Raw genomic sequence first — 14,477 nt, forward strand, 5'->3', positions numbered from 1 at the left:
ATGAAGAAAACAGCCTATCATCCTTAAAGCAGCTGTTGATAAATGTTTGTAAATTATTATTTTTAATGCCAATGTCATCACATCATCATCTCATTTGACATCTTATATAACGCAACCTTGGACTATGCGATACTCCAAAAAGCCTCCATCAAGCTTAGGATCTCTTCATGTCCAGACCTAATGAGTTTGTTCTTAAAACTGTTTTCCTTGAAACTTTAAGTGTGAAATATGTGTCATCCTTAGGTATAATAAGCCTTTATTCTTATCATACCTTTTACGTAATGAGGACTTTTCTATTGTGAACTATTGGTTAATTTGTCCAATTCCCTTTAACTGAAAAACATTTTAAAAGGAGGGGAGGAAGTTCTTCCAAGGCTTATGGAGATTTCACTTTCATTCATTACACAAGAAAGGAGCTGGAGTCTGGGACTTAAGTCCTTAAATTTGCCCTTCATCTCAGAGCTGACGGACACTACAGACTAAGATTGGGAACCCACAAACTAGCGACACAAATGTTCGGAGCTGACGGCCAGTGCCACCCTTGCACTGCTGGCCGCCCAGAAGGCAGAAGGGAAACTAGCCGCTTACTGGACCCAGCCACTGAACTCTGAACTCCTCTAAGCCCCTGCATCTTGATAGTGACTGGAAACTGTTCCCATTTTCAAGGTCTTTAAAGTGCCCTAAAGTACAAACTTAGCATACTAATCCACACTTCAGTGGATCTTTATAGCCTGGCTGCCTGAATCCTGCTGTCCCAGTGTCTTAGTATCGAAGGGCCTGTCTTTCTGGTAGCATAATTGCTAACAGACTTTCCTGATAATGTCAGCCCCACTTATCTAAGAAACTGTCACCTTCTTATGCTCTGTACCAGTAGACCAAGGAAATACATGCAGGCTCTTGGTTACAGTAAAGCACTTTAAAGAGCAAGAGTAACAGGTCTAGTCTGAAACTGTCTGATCCTTCATTCAAGACTTTCAGTATCCTCACCATCCTTGACAGGCTAAATTTTTATAGATTAGACAACCTCTCCCAACTTTCTGGGATAGAATGACTTACTTTGGACAGATGAATGGTTTTCCTTGCTTGAAAATACCTTCCTAAAAGATCTTATTCACTCACATCTACTCAGGTGTTTCTCCTTCCTCTTAGCTCCTAGGCAAAATTATTGAGATTTGAGCTGCCTCAGTAATGTTCAGTGATGACAACCATCAGTTGTTTGCTCTGCAACAGCTTCCTATGTAGTCACTCTGATAGCTGTCAAGTTCCAGCTAAAAAGGGAAAGTTAAAAGCCACAGTAACTTGTAGTATTTAGGGGGGGCTGCAGTATAATAACGAATTCCTTAGTTGACATACATATCTATTCCTTTTCAACAGGCACATTCGCCTTTCCACGGTTATAGGAGAAAGAAAAATAAAGCTGGTGACAGTTTTCTCACTGATTCCCCTTCAGATTTTGTTCTTTGAAATGCCCAGACTATTCTTGCCTAAGTTAGCAGTCTGCTCTCATTAATGAGAATATATATGGTTCTGAAAAGTGGCTGAAGCTATGGGATTAGATACATAGGACTCAGTGTCCTGCTTCTGTGTAGGGCTCCTCTGATTGTTTTGTGGTCTGGGGCTTACTTGTCAGGATAACATTTTTTAATAACCTAGTCTGTCCTTTCCAGATAGTGGAGTGATGCAAGGAGACTCTCTGCCATGTGATGACAAGCAGTCAAAGTGATTTATTCTCACTATTTAATGTCTACTACTTTATAAAATGACAGATTTTAGAGGACTTGTAACATTTGGACTTGGTTTGGACTGAGTCTGTTTTCAGATGAAAAGCAGGAGAGTAGTAGCACAAGTTATAATGTCACTTACAATTCTCACCACTTATTTCCAGTTTCCCAGGCAATGAAGCAACACTGACAGTGTCACTTAGTCCGTAGTAATCAAAGGACTGTAGCTTCCAGATTCCCAAGTCAGCTGGCTCACAAGGTGGCACAGGGAGCCAGCAGACAGTCTGAGCCACAGGCCCTCAAGAAAGATACAATTTTCTGGCTTTGCAGCAGACAAACTGAAAGCCTAAAGAGCTGTTTTTGTTAATTTTTTCTCATAAGTTAGAGATATATTGTCATCATCATGTTACTGTACAACCTCGTTCATTTATAGATTTGGGATTTCAAGGATAGAAACTTCTCTCCTATTTAGTTTCAGGGCAAGCAATCACTATTACAGATCTTTTAAACCTTTTGCTATAAATGCAGAGAAAGGAACAATAGGTGAAAAATTTGAAGTGGAAAGTATGAAGTGAGCCTTTCATTTTAGCAGACTCTCTCTTAATGATCTCCTAATATCCCGTTTTAACAATGTTTTCCTTTATTAAGAAAAGGTTTACAGGTTTCCTAAAGAAAACCTGCTCTTTGACACATTTTAAGATTCAGTTAAATGTTATAATAATTGTCCTTTTATGTGGGAAAGGAGAATTTTACTGAAACGGACTGCTTTTCTGAAGATGAAACAAATGTGAAAGGCACAGCAAGGACTAAAGACACAGTTTGTTTCTGCTGCATTTGTGAGGGTTAGTTTTTTGTTTTAAACCTCCACCCTGACTGCTGGAGAGAAACATAAACAGCACCCAGTTATGCATGGCTGAGCTAGAGCATGAAAAGAAAAAGAAGAGCAAGAAGGAAATGGCATGTTAGATTTGGATAGAAAGGGAACGCAAGTCCTGCGCTCCAGTTGATGGATTATAGCCAAAGCTATTAGAGCAGATAATTTTATCTGGGTCCTCCTATTTGGATGAGTCCCTAAAAAAAGCCCCTTAAATCAAATTGGCAAGGGTCTCTGTCATGGAAGACACCACCATTTCCAGAAACAATGGGGAAGAAGCTGTGTTGATACATTTTGCTTTTTTCAGTACATCTGTTCCTAGAAGATGTACTGTTCCCAGCAGCAGCATAAAATTATGCCTCTTTCCTGAATAGTTCAGCAAAAAAAAGTAATGGTTGGAATAGCACTTTCTTTCTTTTTTTGTTCTCATTATCAGGCATGTGTTCCGGGTTTTTTTTTGGTCCATTGATTCTAGGCCTAGACTTCTCTTTCTTACTTTATGAGATCTCAACAGAGTCCTTTGGCAGTAGCAGTAGATTTTATTGTTGTTCATGTTTAATTCATTTACTTAATACACTTCAGCTCTGTGTCATGCTTTAGGAAACTTCTTGAAACAAGCCAGTTTGGCAACTTTGTGTACAGGCAGCTACACAACCAAACCCACAGGGCTTCTTAGTGCCAGATAAGTACATCTGGAAGCCTCAAACACTCTCATTTAGTCATGTTTCTGTAGGGCCGTGGATTTTGAAAGCTCTTTATTCCTCTTCTAGCCCACTAAAAAGCATATTAATCCATAGGTTACATTATTTTGGGTTCCATAAAATGATTAGTTTTTGTTAGGGCATCCTCAGCCACCTGTAAACATAACAGACAGTCAGTAGTTTTAAATCTATAGCACAGATGCAAAGCTGAAGTTTGAAGACTAATTGTCCTTCAGACAGGAAGACACAGTGCAGGCTCTTGGTTGAAAGTCTCCTTCATTTTCAGTTCGCCCTGAGCTCTATGTAAACTTTTAATACAAGATCTTGAGGGCTCAGGAACCAACTACTTTGCCAATAAAATGCTGGATGTCTCACACTGCTCCTAACACAAAGAAAGTCCTTTACCCCTTCTGCCTACAAGGATAACAATCTGTTGCAAAGGAATACTGTTCAACTAATGACTGCAAAAACACTTTTGAAGATGTGGAGAACCACATTTCATTTGTTAACTATTTTCCTTACTTTCCTTGCTTTCTATACCTGTTCCATCCGAATTTGATGTTACTTTCCTTTTCATTCCTCTTTTCCTGTTTTTAACTCTCTATGCAACTGATGTTGTTTCAATGCTGTTGGCATTCAATGCCAGTGCCATTACCATAGGCAATGCCAAGACCTTCTGCTTTTGCCTGAACTAATGTGGAGTTGGGTTAGAATAAACCCTGTAATTTGTAAGTAATGCCAAGAAAAGAAGACTGCTTTCTGAATATGAAGTATATTTTTATAGGAAGGTGAGTTATAAAACCTCTAAAATAGGAAGATATTTAAATAGAAATGCTGACATAAATGCTGCTGGAGTAGAGGTGCCTGAACTGGCACTTAAAGTTCCCTGTGAAAAGAATGAGAAGTTTAACCATTGCAGCAATAACACAGTCCTGGGATTTTCCTTTGAAATATTAAAACATGAGCAGCTGGAATTACTTGATGATTTTCTCTAGGCTGTTCCCTACTCAGCTGTGTTAAGTCATGTAGCCCTGGATCACCCGCAATGACGCATGGCTGCCCTGGTTAACTGTGTGCATAAATGGGCGCTGGGAAGAGAGTACATAGCATGAACTGAGTACACGTACAGATGCTCCTTAAATTAAAGTTTTATTATCTATCAGGTGAAGGAAATCACGTGCAGGAACAGAAAATTTGTTCTCTACCAGCTTTTCTGAAAAGAGAAAGCATCCACTAGCCTCTCCCTGCGTATTTTCTTTACCTGGTACCTTTTGAGGACGGCGTGGCAGCCCTAGCTGTTCATCCCTGTATTTTGGCACTAGTCAAACTAGCTGGTTTCTTTTCCTGCCCCAAGGATGTGCAGAAGCTAGTTGTATAGCTTTAAAATTCCATAGAAATTGTCATAGAAATTGATATTAGCATGAGGATTTTCATACTCAGAGCATCCTTTTGAAGAAGGGCCTAAAATGTTGCTGCTGGCAGAAAGGGAGATACGTTGACAGTTCCTAAGGAAGGATTAGCATATCCTTTCCTGTATCTGAGTCAGCCTTAGCCAACTTGCCCTTTTATTTTTCAGTATTTGCTTTTGCATTTTCACTGATTTTGAGCCCCTAGTGGACATAGACAGTGATCAAATTCTTCCCGAGGCTCTGAAGTGGGATATGGCAGTTAGGGGAATGATAATTTAGTGAATAGCTATGCAACTCAACCAGACAAGGGGCTGGGGGTGTATTGTCGCAGCGCTGTATGTTATCGCACAATGTCAGAGACTTCTGCAACGAGCAGAGCTGTTTTTTCTGTCCTTTACTGGCAGTACAGCTATCCTGGTGGTTTTGATGGCTGTCAGATCTTATTTCCTATTCCCAGAAGAATTAGCTATGCCAAAATGATTAAGTTCACTAAGGTAATGTAAGCTGCAAGAGTTTCAAATGACTAGCTTGACAGTCAATGAAAGGGATTGTTCAAGCAGAGACATTTTCACCCTTCGTATATTGTGGTAAGTTGTCAAGGCTGAACCCTTTTTATTTATTTTTTAAAAGCTAGCTGTTAAGAAAAAAAGTGATTGCTAGCACAGGATGTGAAAGCTCACCATTTTAAAAAGTGAAAAACAAGCCTCTCTACTGCTAAATTCAAGAGACAGATAGTGACTGCTTGTTAGGTAGGATGATGACGTAGGTTTTTCACCGCAGGCCACTGACAAGCAATCCTGCTGAAGCCCCCGTTAGGATATACTTGCCTTGCCGGAGGCTAGCAGCAATCACTGCTTATTGCAATGCTGCCTTCCTTTTCGGTCAGTATGAGCTTTGGAAGCCCTGAGCGTTTCTAGGGCTGATTAAACATCGTGTCTCGCTGGAGCTGATTCCTCGTGCCCTCTGCCCTGCGGAAGCTCTCAGTTGCAAGGGCAGCGGGCAGGCTGCGGTGCTGCGGGGAAATCTTGGCATTTTCATGTTTTGTGATGGAATTCTGAATAATCCTACAGCATTCTCTGTAGAGATGGCCCAGAATGGGGCATCTCAGCTCCTGCTTCAGTGCAGGGGTAACTGTTGAAAAACAGAAGTGTTTATCTGAAGGGAAATACTTGAGATAAAGCTGTGTAGCATTCACTCTTTCTCAAGTTGTAAACTGGGGTCTAGCAATGTTGTCTCGGTAGGTTGAGAAGCTTTTCTCATTCCTTCTTCCGCTCCTGCTCTCTTTTGTCTGAACCCTTCTGACAGGCCAGCCTTCCACCCCTTTCTGTTTTAATCTTGACTCCCCCTCTAGTAACTTATTCATGAGAAGAATTCTTTGTCTTCTTGTTTCCCCTGCCACATAAAACACCTGCAGTTGCTACCTTCTAATCATTTTGTGGCACTAAGGCGTTTGGAGAATGAAAGGCAAGGAAAAATTGCTTGAAAATCACTATCTGATCTGTATGATTGCAACATTATTTTGGTTACTGTGTTATAACCCCAGTTTAGCTACCATCTTTCACTGACCAAATGAGTGGTCATCCAGACCCTGCAAAGTCGGGTGTTTGGTCCTGTAGAAGAAGAAAATAAAAATTCATATTACAAAAAAGTTGAGAAGGGAGAGGAATTTATTAGCAATATCTTCCCTCTCTGTAAGCCAAGCAGTGGGAAAGTGTCATCATTTGCTTGAGCAACTGTGCACATAGTGGCATTTTCAGAACAATTATTGAGAGCGCAAGGCACAGGGAGTTTTCCGGCAGCTCAATTCTGAGTCTGACAGCCAGCTTCTTTTGAAATGGTCTAAAGGAAAATGCCGCAGCACTGGCTTCAAACTGAGCACGTATGAACAATGCAAATAAGTGCTTTTAGCCAGGGAGCTCAGCAGCTACGGAACGGGGTACCCGCACAGCACCCTGTTACTGTGGAAGATGCAGTTTCTTCAGTTAAGGGCGCTGAATGTAAACAAATTAGGTCCAGAAAAAAAGAAAGGTTAGCACTAGTTGCCACCCTTGTCAGTGATGTCAGCAAACAATGTACAGACTAGACAGACAAATAGACTAAATTATATTATTATATCCCTGATGTGGTCTCCCTGGAGGCAGCAGAGACAGCGCTTGTGCAAATGCAGGGTTTGTGATACTTGAGTGCTTGTTCAGTATGTGTGCATAGCCCCTCTCACTGTCAATATATATTCACTTTTCTTGAGATAACCTTATCTCTGTTATTGCTGTAAAATGAATTCAGCTCCTGTTCACTTGTGCCATGTGAAATGGGAGAAATCAAGATATCTGTCACAGTATTTTAGCCACGTTGTTTACTAAGGCCATCAGCCTTGTTTTTTTTTTTTTTGTAATTATTATTTTCTCTGACTGACATTGTAGCAGTGTTTAAGATGAAACTGGAACTTTGGTCACTGTCTCATTCTGCTTATCTATGTGTTAAGGACACTTCTAAGGCAGATCAGAACTGACGCGGGGAGAGGGGGACAGAGAAATTTGACACTTCCACTAATATTAAAGGAAGAAGCAATAGAATATATATTTGTGTATATATATATTTGGGGATAATGTTCTTTGAGGGGTTGCAGGAACGATGTGGCATGGGATTAGGATTTAAAATCATGCTTTAAGACTGGAGGAAAGGTCAATAGTGCAATCAAGTTCAATAAGTGCAAAGCTCTATACATAAGAATATCTGGGAGACAATACGCAACATGGGAAACATCTAACTGGCGACAGAATGGCAGAAAAGGAAGATGGATCTGTCGTCTATTGTTGTCTGAGTGAATGGACAATTTGAGGTGATTACAAAGACAGACAAATTTCATTCTAGGAGGTATTAAAGACTGTCATAAATCAAATACAGGAAGTGGTTCAGTTACTCATTAACAGTGGAGACATAGAATCATAAAATAATTTCAGCTGGAAGGGACCTTTGCAGATCTCTAGTCCAGGCCACTACTGAAAGCAGAGCTATTTTCAAGATTCAGTCAGGTTGCTCAAGGTCTTGTTCAGTTGAGTTTTGAGCATCTTCAAGGTTGGAGATTCCACAGCCTCACTGAGAGACATGTTCCAGTGTTTGACTGCCATCACTATGAAGAATTGTTTCCTCATATTTAACAGAAATTTCCTTTACTGCAATTTGTGACAGTTGCTTCTTGTGCATCTCTTTTTTTTCACCCACTCTCACAGTTGCAAGAAGTGTTTTACTTCAGTAGCAGCTCAGCGCTCCATACCTAGCACTGTGTAAGCAAGCAGCTTATCTCCAGTTAGTATGTCCACTGGAAACACGTAATTTTGAATAATCTTACTTACTCTGCTCTTTTAGAACAATGCAGTACAGTAAGAAATAATGGACTCAAGGGATTATATTTGACAGTCCAGTGAGAAACAGTATATTTTTACTATTCACTGAAAGTTTCAGTAAAGCACTTTTCTAGTATATTTATCAAATAATCCCTTTCATTTTGAAGCATGGATAACAGAATCAAGTATGTTTGCCTCCCAAGGCCAGCACTTCTGAAAAAAAATCTGGGATACTTTCTGTAAACTCTAGTGTTTTGGCAAATGTTAATGGGCGGTGCTAGAAAGATCATATCATTCGCTGTAGTCATCTTGTTTTCACAGAGCTTTTGCTTTGGCTCTCGTTCAGAATTTTGTCATATTAAATAGTGACTTTATATAGAGAATGATTAAATTATCTCCTGTGTAAGCAAGCAGCCTATATCCAGTCCAGCATGCCTCCTGCAAACACTTATTTTTGATTACCCTTGCTATGATCTTTTAGGAGAATGCAGTACAGCAAGGAATAATGGTCCCAGTAGGTTTCCACAAGACTGCCATTAATGCCCATAAAAAAGAGATCAGATCAAGTCATTTATGGGATGGAAAGCTGAAGGATTTTTGGCTAGCTTTCTTCAGCATAGTTGCTTTTTAGTAGTGAAAGCAGTCATCATGGTGGGCAAATTTTTCTCTTCAGCTGTCTTAGGTTAAGGTTCTACCATGCCCCCGTGGTTTGCATGGATTCTTATTTTCAGTTATTGGAAAAAAGTATTTACGTAAGAGAAAAAATCCAAATCTTGCAACATGGTTTAAAACAGTGCTCTCTTCTAAGGGGTTGTTCCCTCAGCTGAAAGTCTCAAGCAAGAGGTGCTCTACTCTCTGTTTTTCTAGCCCTTAGGTATGAAAAACGTTGGCTCTGCTGGCTTTAAGAGGACAGAAAGTGTCTTATGGAACTGAGAACAAATATAAAGGCATCTAAATCTGACCCATACAAAATGAAGCTTGACCTGCTAAGCAGTAGCTTTTTCTACAGAATCTGCTGTATGTGTTTGTTTCCTGTCAACTTCAGATGCAGTAAATATAGTAATCCAAAACGACAGAAGCCAAATCATTACATTCTAGTAATTATGCAGAAGAGATGGTTACATATCTAAGGATGCTCAATTGAAAAAATAATTTGTTTTTCTCTAGTACTGCTAGCAAAGTTATCGATGAAGTTAGGAGGACCCGGAGGATTTCTGCTTTTTAAATGACAAATATGAGCACATGCTAACTGCTTTGTTCCATGGTAGGGATCAGATTAACAAGTGATTTATAGAGATTCTTATTTTTATGGATAACAAGAAAGAATAATGTCTATTGAATTTCCAACACAAATTTCCAATCACGCAGTTCTGTACAAGTTTTTGTTGGTGTTGTTTTAATGATTCATTTTATTAGAAGATTTTGCCATCAAGTTCAACTGCCCTTTTGTGAAATCAGCAAATTCGAGATATCTAATTTTGAAGTGAAGGTAATAAAACTAATAGAATGACGGCAGCATTGAAATTGCTACAGAGGATGTCTTAGTTTAAAAAAAAAAAAAAAGGAAAGAAAAAGGCACCCTGAAGGTAATTTAAACAAGCATCACAAAAGAAAGATAGAAGAATTCAGTAGGGATATATGGGTAGTATTTAAACAGTGATGTAAAACAAAGAGTCTACCTTTGAAATAGTAGGATAAAGGAGAGAGGCAAAACCCTGGATCACGTTCTTGTAGAGAGTGCCTTTCCTATAGTGAATAAAGCCATGCAAGATCAGTAGCAGAAAAGGACCTGAAAAACAACAGGTTGTTTTTGGCAACTTAAAGCAAACGCGCACACCTTTGCTCGTGTACCTTGCTTGTCTCCTAGTTTCTATCAAGTAGATGAGATGAGCCAAAATTGCTGCTAAAATCAGCAGCTTCTGTGCAGCTGAACAGATAGCATAAACTGAGCTTGCAGCTCAGGATCCTTTTTATTATTCTATCTGGCAAGGAACTTTCCTAAAAGCAGCACTCTTTCTTTGAGCAGTTAAAGGGTAATTGTTCATAGTGAAATATAGACTTGCATCTAAACATACGCTAAGAGGGAGGAGTGTGCTCAGGTGAACCCAAAAATGTGACTAGTCGTTAAAACGGATCACCTTATCTTAGGAGAGAGATGATTCTGTTAATTCTTAGGAACATAATAGATCTTGAAGTTATCTTAAGTATAGGCCAGAAATGAAACTACACTTTCAATTATTCATGCATCTCAGTCTTGAGATGTCTTGGCCTAGCAGGAGATATGAATTTAATATCTAATGTGGTCTGTACTGCTTTACATAATCATGATGGGGAAGAAAGATGGCTACATTTTTGGTTTGACTTGGAGTACAAACTGGAGTATGTTCATTCTGACTGTGCTCCACTGACACAATGGAATGACACCAAAAATGCACTGGATTCATTATTTTAATACCTGCCACCCAAACTCATCCACACCAGACTGAAGCAAAACAACAGAACTGGCTTATATGTAATTTGTTTTTCACTCATATATAGAGTCAGTGTCGAGTTATGGTAAGCAACAGGAGAGCTGTAAATGGTCTCTTTGCTGTTTAATGTCTTGCAGATTTTACCAGTTCAGCAAGATGAAAACAAATAAAATCCAGCAAGCAAACCTGGAAACAAGTTAGCACAGATTACTGCAGTATACCTAATTCGTTCTATACGTAAAGCAGAGGAGTACTTAAAGACACAAAGGTAAGGCAACCTTTATAATATTTCTACTTGATTTCAGCCATGGGCTGGTGAACTCGAGACTACTCTCTGCCTGATACTAAAGGCAGTAGTAGCTTTTAGATTTCTTTTTAAGATTATGAAGTGAGATGGATGGACAGCATAGGCGGAAGGTACTTTTTTATCCAAACGTCAAAACTATACTTCTTAAACATTACCTAAGATCTTCTGAAGGGTGAAACTAAACTGCCTTGGTTTGATAACGAGGAGCCTTATCAATGAGTATCACTAATTATTTTTTCAGAAAATCAATCTATCTCTTTCTTCAGCCCAGTTTCTTCACCTCGTGAATGAGAATGTTGTGAGAGAGTCAAAAGCCTCACTGAAGACAACCACTGCTTTTGCTTACCCACACAGCCACTGATTTCACCACAGAAGACAATCAGGCTGGTCAAGCCCTTGGTCAATACAGGTTGATTGTTCCAGATTACCTTCTTGTCCTTCCCACATTCAGAAATGGATTACAGAAGAATATGCTCCATGAACTTTCCAGTGACTGAGGTAAGGCTTACTAAACTGTGCCTCCTTTTGCCTTTCTTAAAGATGAGTTTTAAGTTAGCCTTTTTTTCCAGTCATCAGGGAGCTCTTCTGAGATTGCTACAGCAGGTTATACAAAATTGCTACAATTTTGTATAACCTTGCAATCATGTCAACAACCTTCACCGTCTTTTAGTGCTCTCAACTTTGAACACGCCCAGCCTCTCAATAACCCCTAACCTGTTATTCTCCCACTATTTGCTGTCCCCTCTTTTCAAACGATGCTGATTTGTGCAGCAGTCTGGAGTCAGGCATCACCTAGGAAGGCTGAGGCAAAGAAGACATTGAATATTTTGGGCTTTTCTGTATCCATTTTATGCTTTATGGCACTCATTATTATTTATTTTTGGCTCCAGCTGGGATTTAGCCCTCCTGATGCAGAAACGTGCCGCAAGACTTTTATACTCTTACATCATGCTTGTCTTTGTTTCCATTTCCAAAGATTTAGACTGGGCTCATTAAGAACTGTTTTCACAAAATCACAGCCACAGAAAAGTTCTTCTGGTAAAGCAAAAGAAGCCTGAGTAGTGAAATAAAATTTAAAAGGTTCTTGGAAGATATGTATTAAATAGACCTTCGATCGTATAGAGGATAAATTCCCAATACATGACAGCGAGAGGTGAAGATTTATTTGCCCTCCTGCAATCAGATGAAGTAATCAATTTTTGCTTCTCTATAAATAATGCTGCCACCAGAGACTCGTGCATATAGCCACATTGCAGTCATATATCCAGATTGCTTATATTTATTTATCCTCCATGTCTTTTCATAAATATACATACATATATCTAGGCATTTGGGAAATACCATTTCAAAGGTATAAATTCTAGGCACTGAGAAATATCGTTATTATTGTCAGGTAGAATTTCACAATGAGTGTATTTTTGCATAAGTTATCAAGTCAGTAAAGTGTTAATCCTGGGTAAGACCTCTAAAGCATAATTTAGGGTCTGTAAATGCTATCCTTGATAGTATTTGCAGGAATAGGAACTTTTTAGTTATTTAATTTTGGAATCAAAGTTTTATAAGCTAAAAACAATTATATAAATAATCATCAAATCTCTGAAACCAGAAGCAAACAAAAACTACAGCATGAGTCTGGCTTCCCAACACACAACAGGGAATTAGTGGTTGCTAGCTTCAGCATTTTGCAGTAGCAAATGACCCAGTGTTGCACGCTTTGCCACATAGCTAGTAATAATGAATAGCGTACACTAATTTCTTAGCAAAACTGTTTCTCTAAAACCTGCACATTTCTGCAAATAAAGTTGTGCTAGTCTGTACATAACTTAAGGAGGAAAAATTATAGCATCAGTGAAACAGAAAAAAGCCCAAAACCTAAAAGGCACCTCATCTTGAATCCAAATAAGTCAACAGGTGTAGTTAGAATGCAGCATGCTGCTTTTTTCCATTTCCACATTAATTATCTTTTTCTTATCTAAAGCACCTCTCATTCCAAACAGGTAGCTCCAGTGACCTTGACAGCAAATGATGTTCTGTCCAAGAAACCATCCTTCCTGCCATAGATGAATAAAAATAGCACAGGTTGAATCCATTTACTCTCAGGGGGAATCTTTTCCTTCCTCCAGCTAGTGGGGCATTACTGCTCATGAAGAGTGCAATGACACTAAGAGCCTCAGAGTAAATGCTTCTGTTTACTCATGGAGCAAGCACTGTACTTTGAATACCGGATGGTCTTCTTTTAATAGATCAGTTCCCCCTTTCCTACCCTCTCCTTGACACTGCAAAGACTAGCATCAAGGATGATAGTTTTTATAACACAAAGCTTCTCAGTTTGTTAGACTTATCCTAAAAATATTATTCTTCTCAGCAGCCTCAGACATGCCAGAAACTACCTGGAATTTATGGGCTACAACAGAAAGACATTTTGCATTGTGCCTCTTAAGATGGCTTGGTAGTTTTGTTGTGCAAAATGTAAGAATGGGCTGCTAGCATAAAATAGATCCCAGAGACGTTTGCAACACTGAGCACAGGGATAACCTTTTAGAGAATACAATATATGTTGATCCTACTCGTTCAGTATCACGCTAGAGCATTCTCCTGACGCTAGTACAAGACTTCCCCGATTGTTGCAGGGCCAAAAGATAGTCTAGACTAGTGCGTGAGTAAAGGCTGAGGATCTTTTGTCCTCTCTAATCCTTTGCGCTATGTACAAGATGATCAGGGTGATATAGACCTTTGCTCTTGCACTCCTTATGTTATTTATGAGCGTATATTTTCTTCTGAAAGTTTCAGAATACAAGCCAAGTTCTTTGGTGGCTCAAACTTTTTCCCGGTATTATATCATTTTTAAATATAGTTACAGAAACTGAGTGATTCAGGAGTGCACAAAATCTAATTTGGCCCATTCTTTCATGCACGATTTTCCTTACATAAGCTTCCATTTGAAATTCTACAATTGCCTCTTCTTTACATTTTTCTGATCTTCATCTACAGAAATGGATTATTTACTACAAGTTCTTTTACATGATGGAAATTTAGAATGACAGTGATATTTCTTCTGATTTGCTGTGAGACATACTTCAAAGTTTATCAAGAGAGAGTACTTGCTTAATAAGTCAGAAATGTGAGGAAACAAATTTAAGTTCAACAAGGTGTCATAAATACAAGACATATAGACACATACAGAGCTATTAGAAATCGAGCTCCAATTAAGTAGCTGTTTTGAAATATCACAAGAAGGTAATTTACCTGTTTTGGCTCCCTCTTTGAAACTGAAATATATGTTCATGTGCCCAATTTGCAGGCTTGAACAAGAACCCAAACATCATCAGCTCTTTCTAGACTTAGTCATTGGGGCGGAAGAGCAACTGGTTTGAGATTCCATTCAAATCAGGCCTTGTTTAATTGGATATTCGTTTGTTCTGTACCAAGAGGTAATAACAGAGTTACTCTGTCACAGTAAATGATATACGAAAGGTTTCACACAGGGCTTTTGTCATCATCCTCTTTCCCAGTAGTCTGTGGTTTGTTAAGACAGCTTAGAGAAAGATCTTATAAATGGGGAAAATAACAGAAAATGGTCATATAACAGAAGGCTGCAGAAGCTTTCAGTATCACGAAATGGATTTTATGATGTGAGTGCTTGCTATGAA

The 14,477-nt window shown here is 39.0% G+C and overlaps 1 protein-coding gene across 15 annotated transcripts in view; it reads left to right on the forward strand.

The window, feature by feature from the left end:
- The window catches only part of LITAF (lipopolysaccharide induced TNF factor), a 102,064-nt gene that overhangs the window by 25,255 nt on the left and 62,332 nt on the right, over window positions 1-14,477 (forward strand). For 6 of the 15 annotated variants that reach the window (XM_068908853.1, XM_068908854.1, XM_068908858.1 and 3 more), the window contains 2 exons: window positions 10,658-10,788; window positions 11,094-11,325. The gene's annotated coding sequence lies outside the window, so the exon portion shown is untranslated. Of the gene's footprint in view, window positions 1-10,657; window positions 10,789-11,068; window positions 11,326-14,477 lie in introns of all 15 variants that reach the window. The other 9 variants (XM_068908864.1, XM_068908863.1, XM_068908865.1 and 6 more) reach the window with 2 other exon arrangements.

The sequence above is a fragment of the Struthio camelus genome, chromosome 15, assembly GCF_040807025.1.
Source record: "Struthio camelus isolate bStrCam1 chromosome 15, bStrCam1.hap1, whole genome shotgun sequence".
NCBI lineage: Eukaryota > Metazoa > Chordata > Aves > Struthioniformes > Struthionidae > Struthio > Struthio camelus.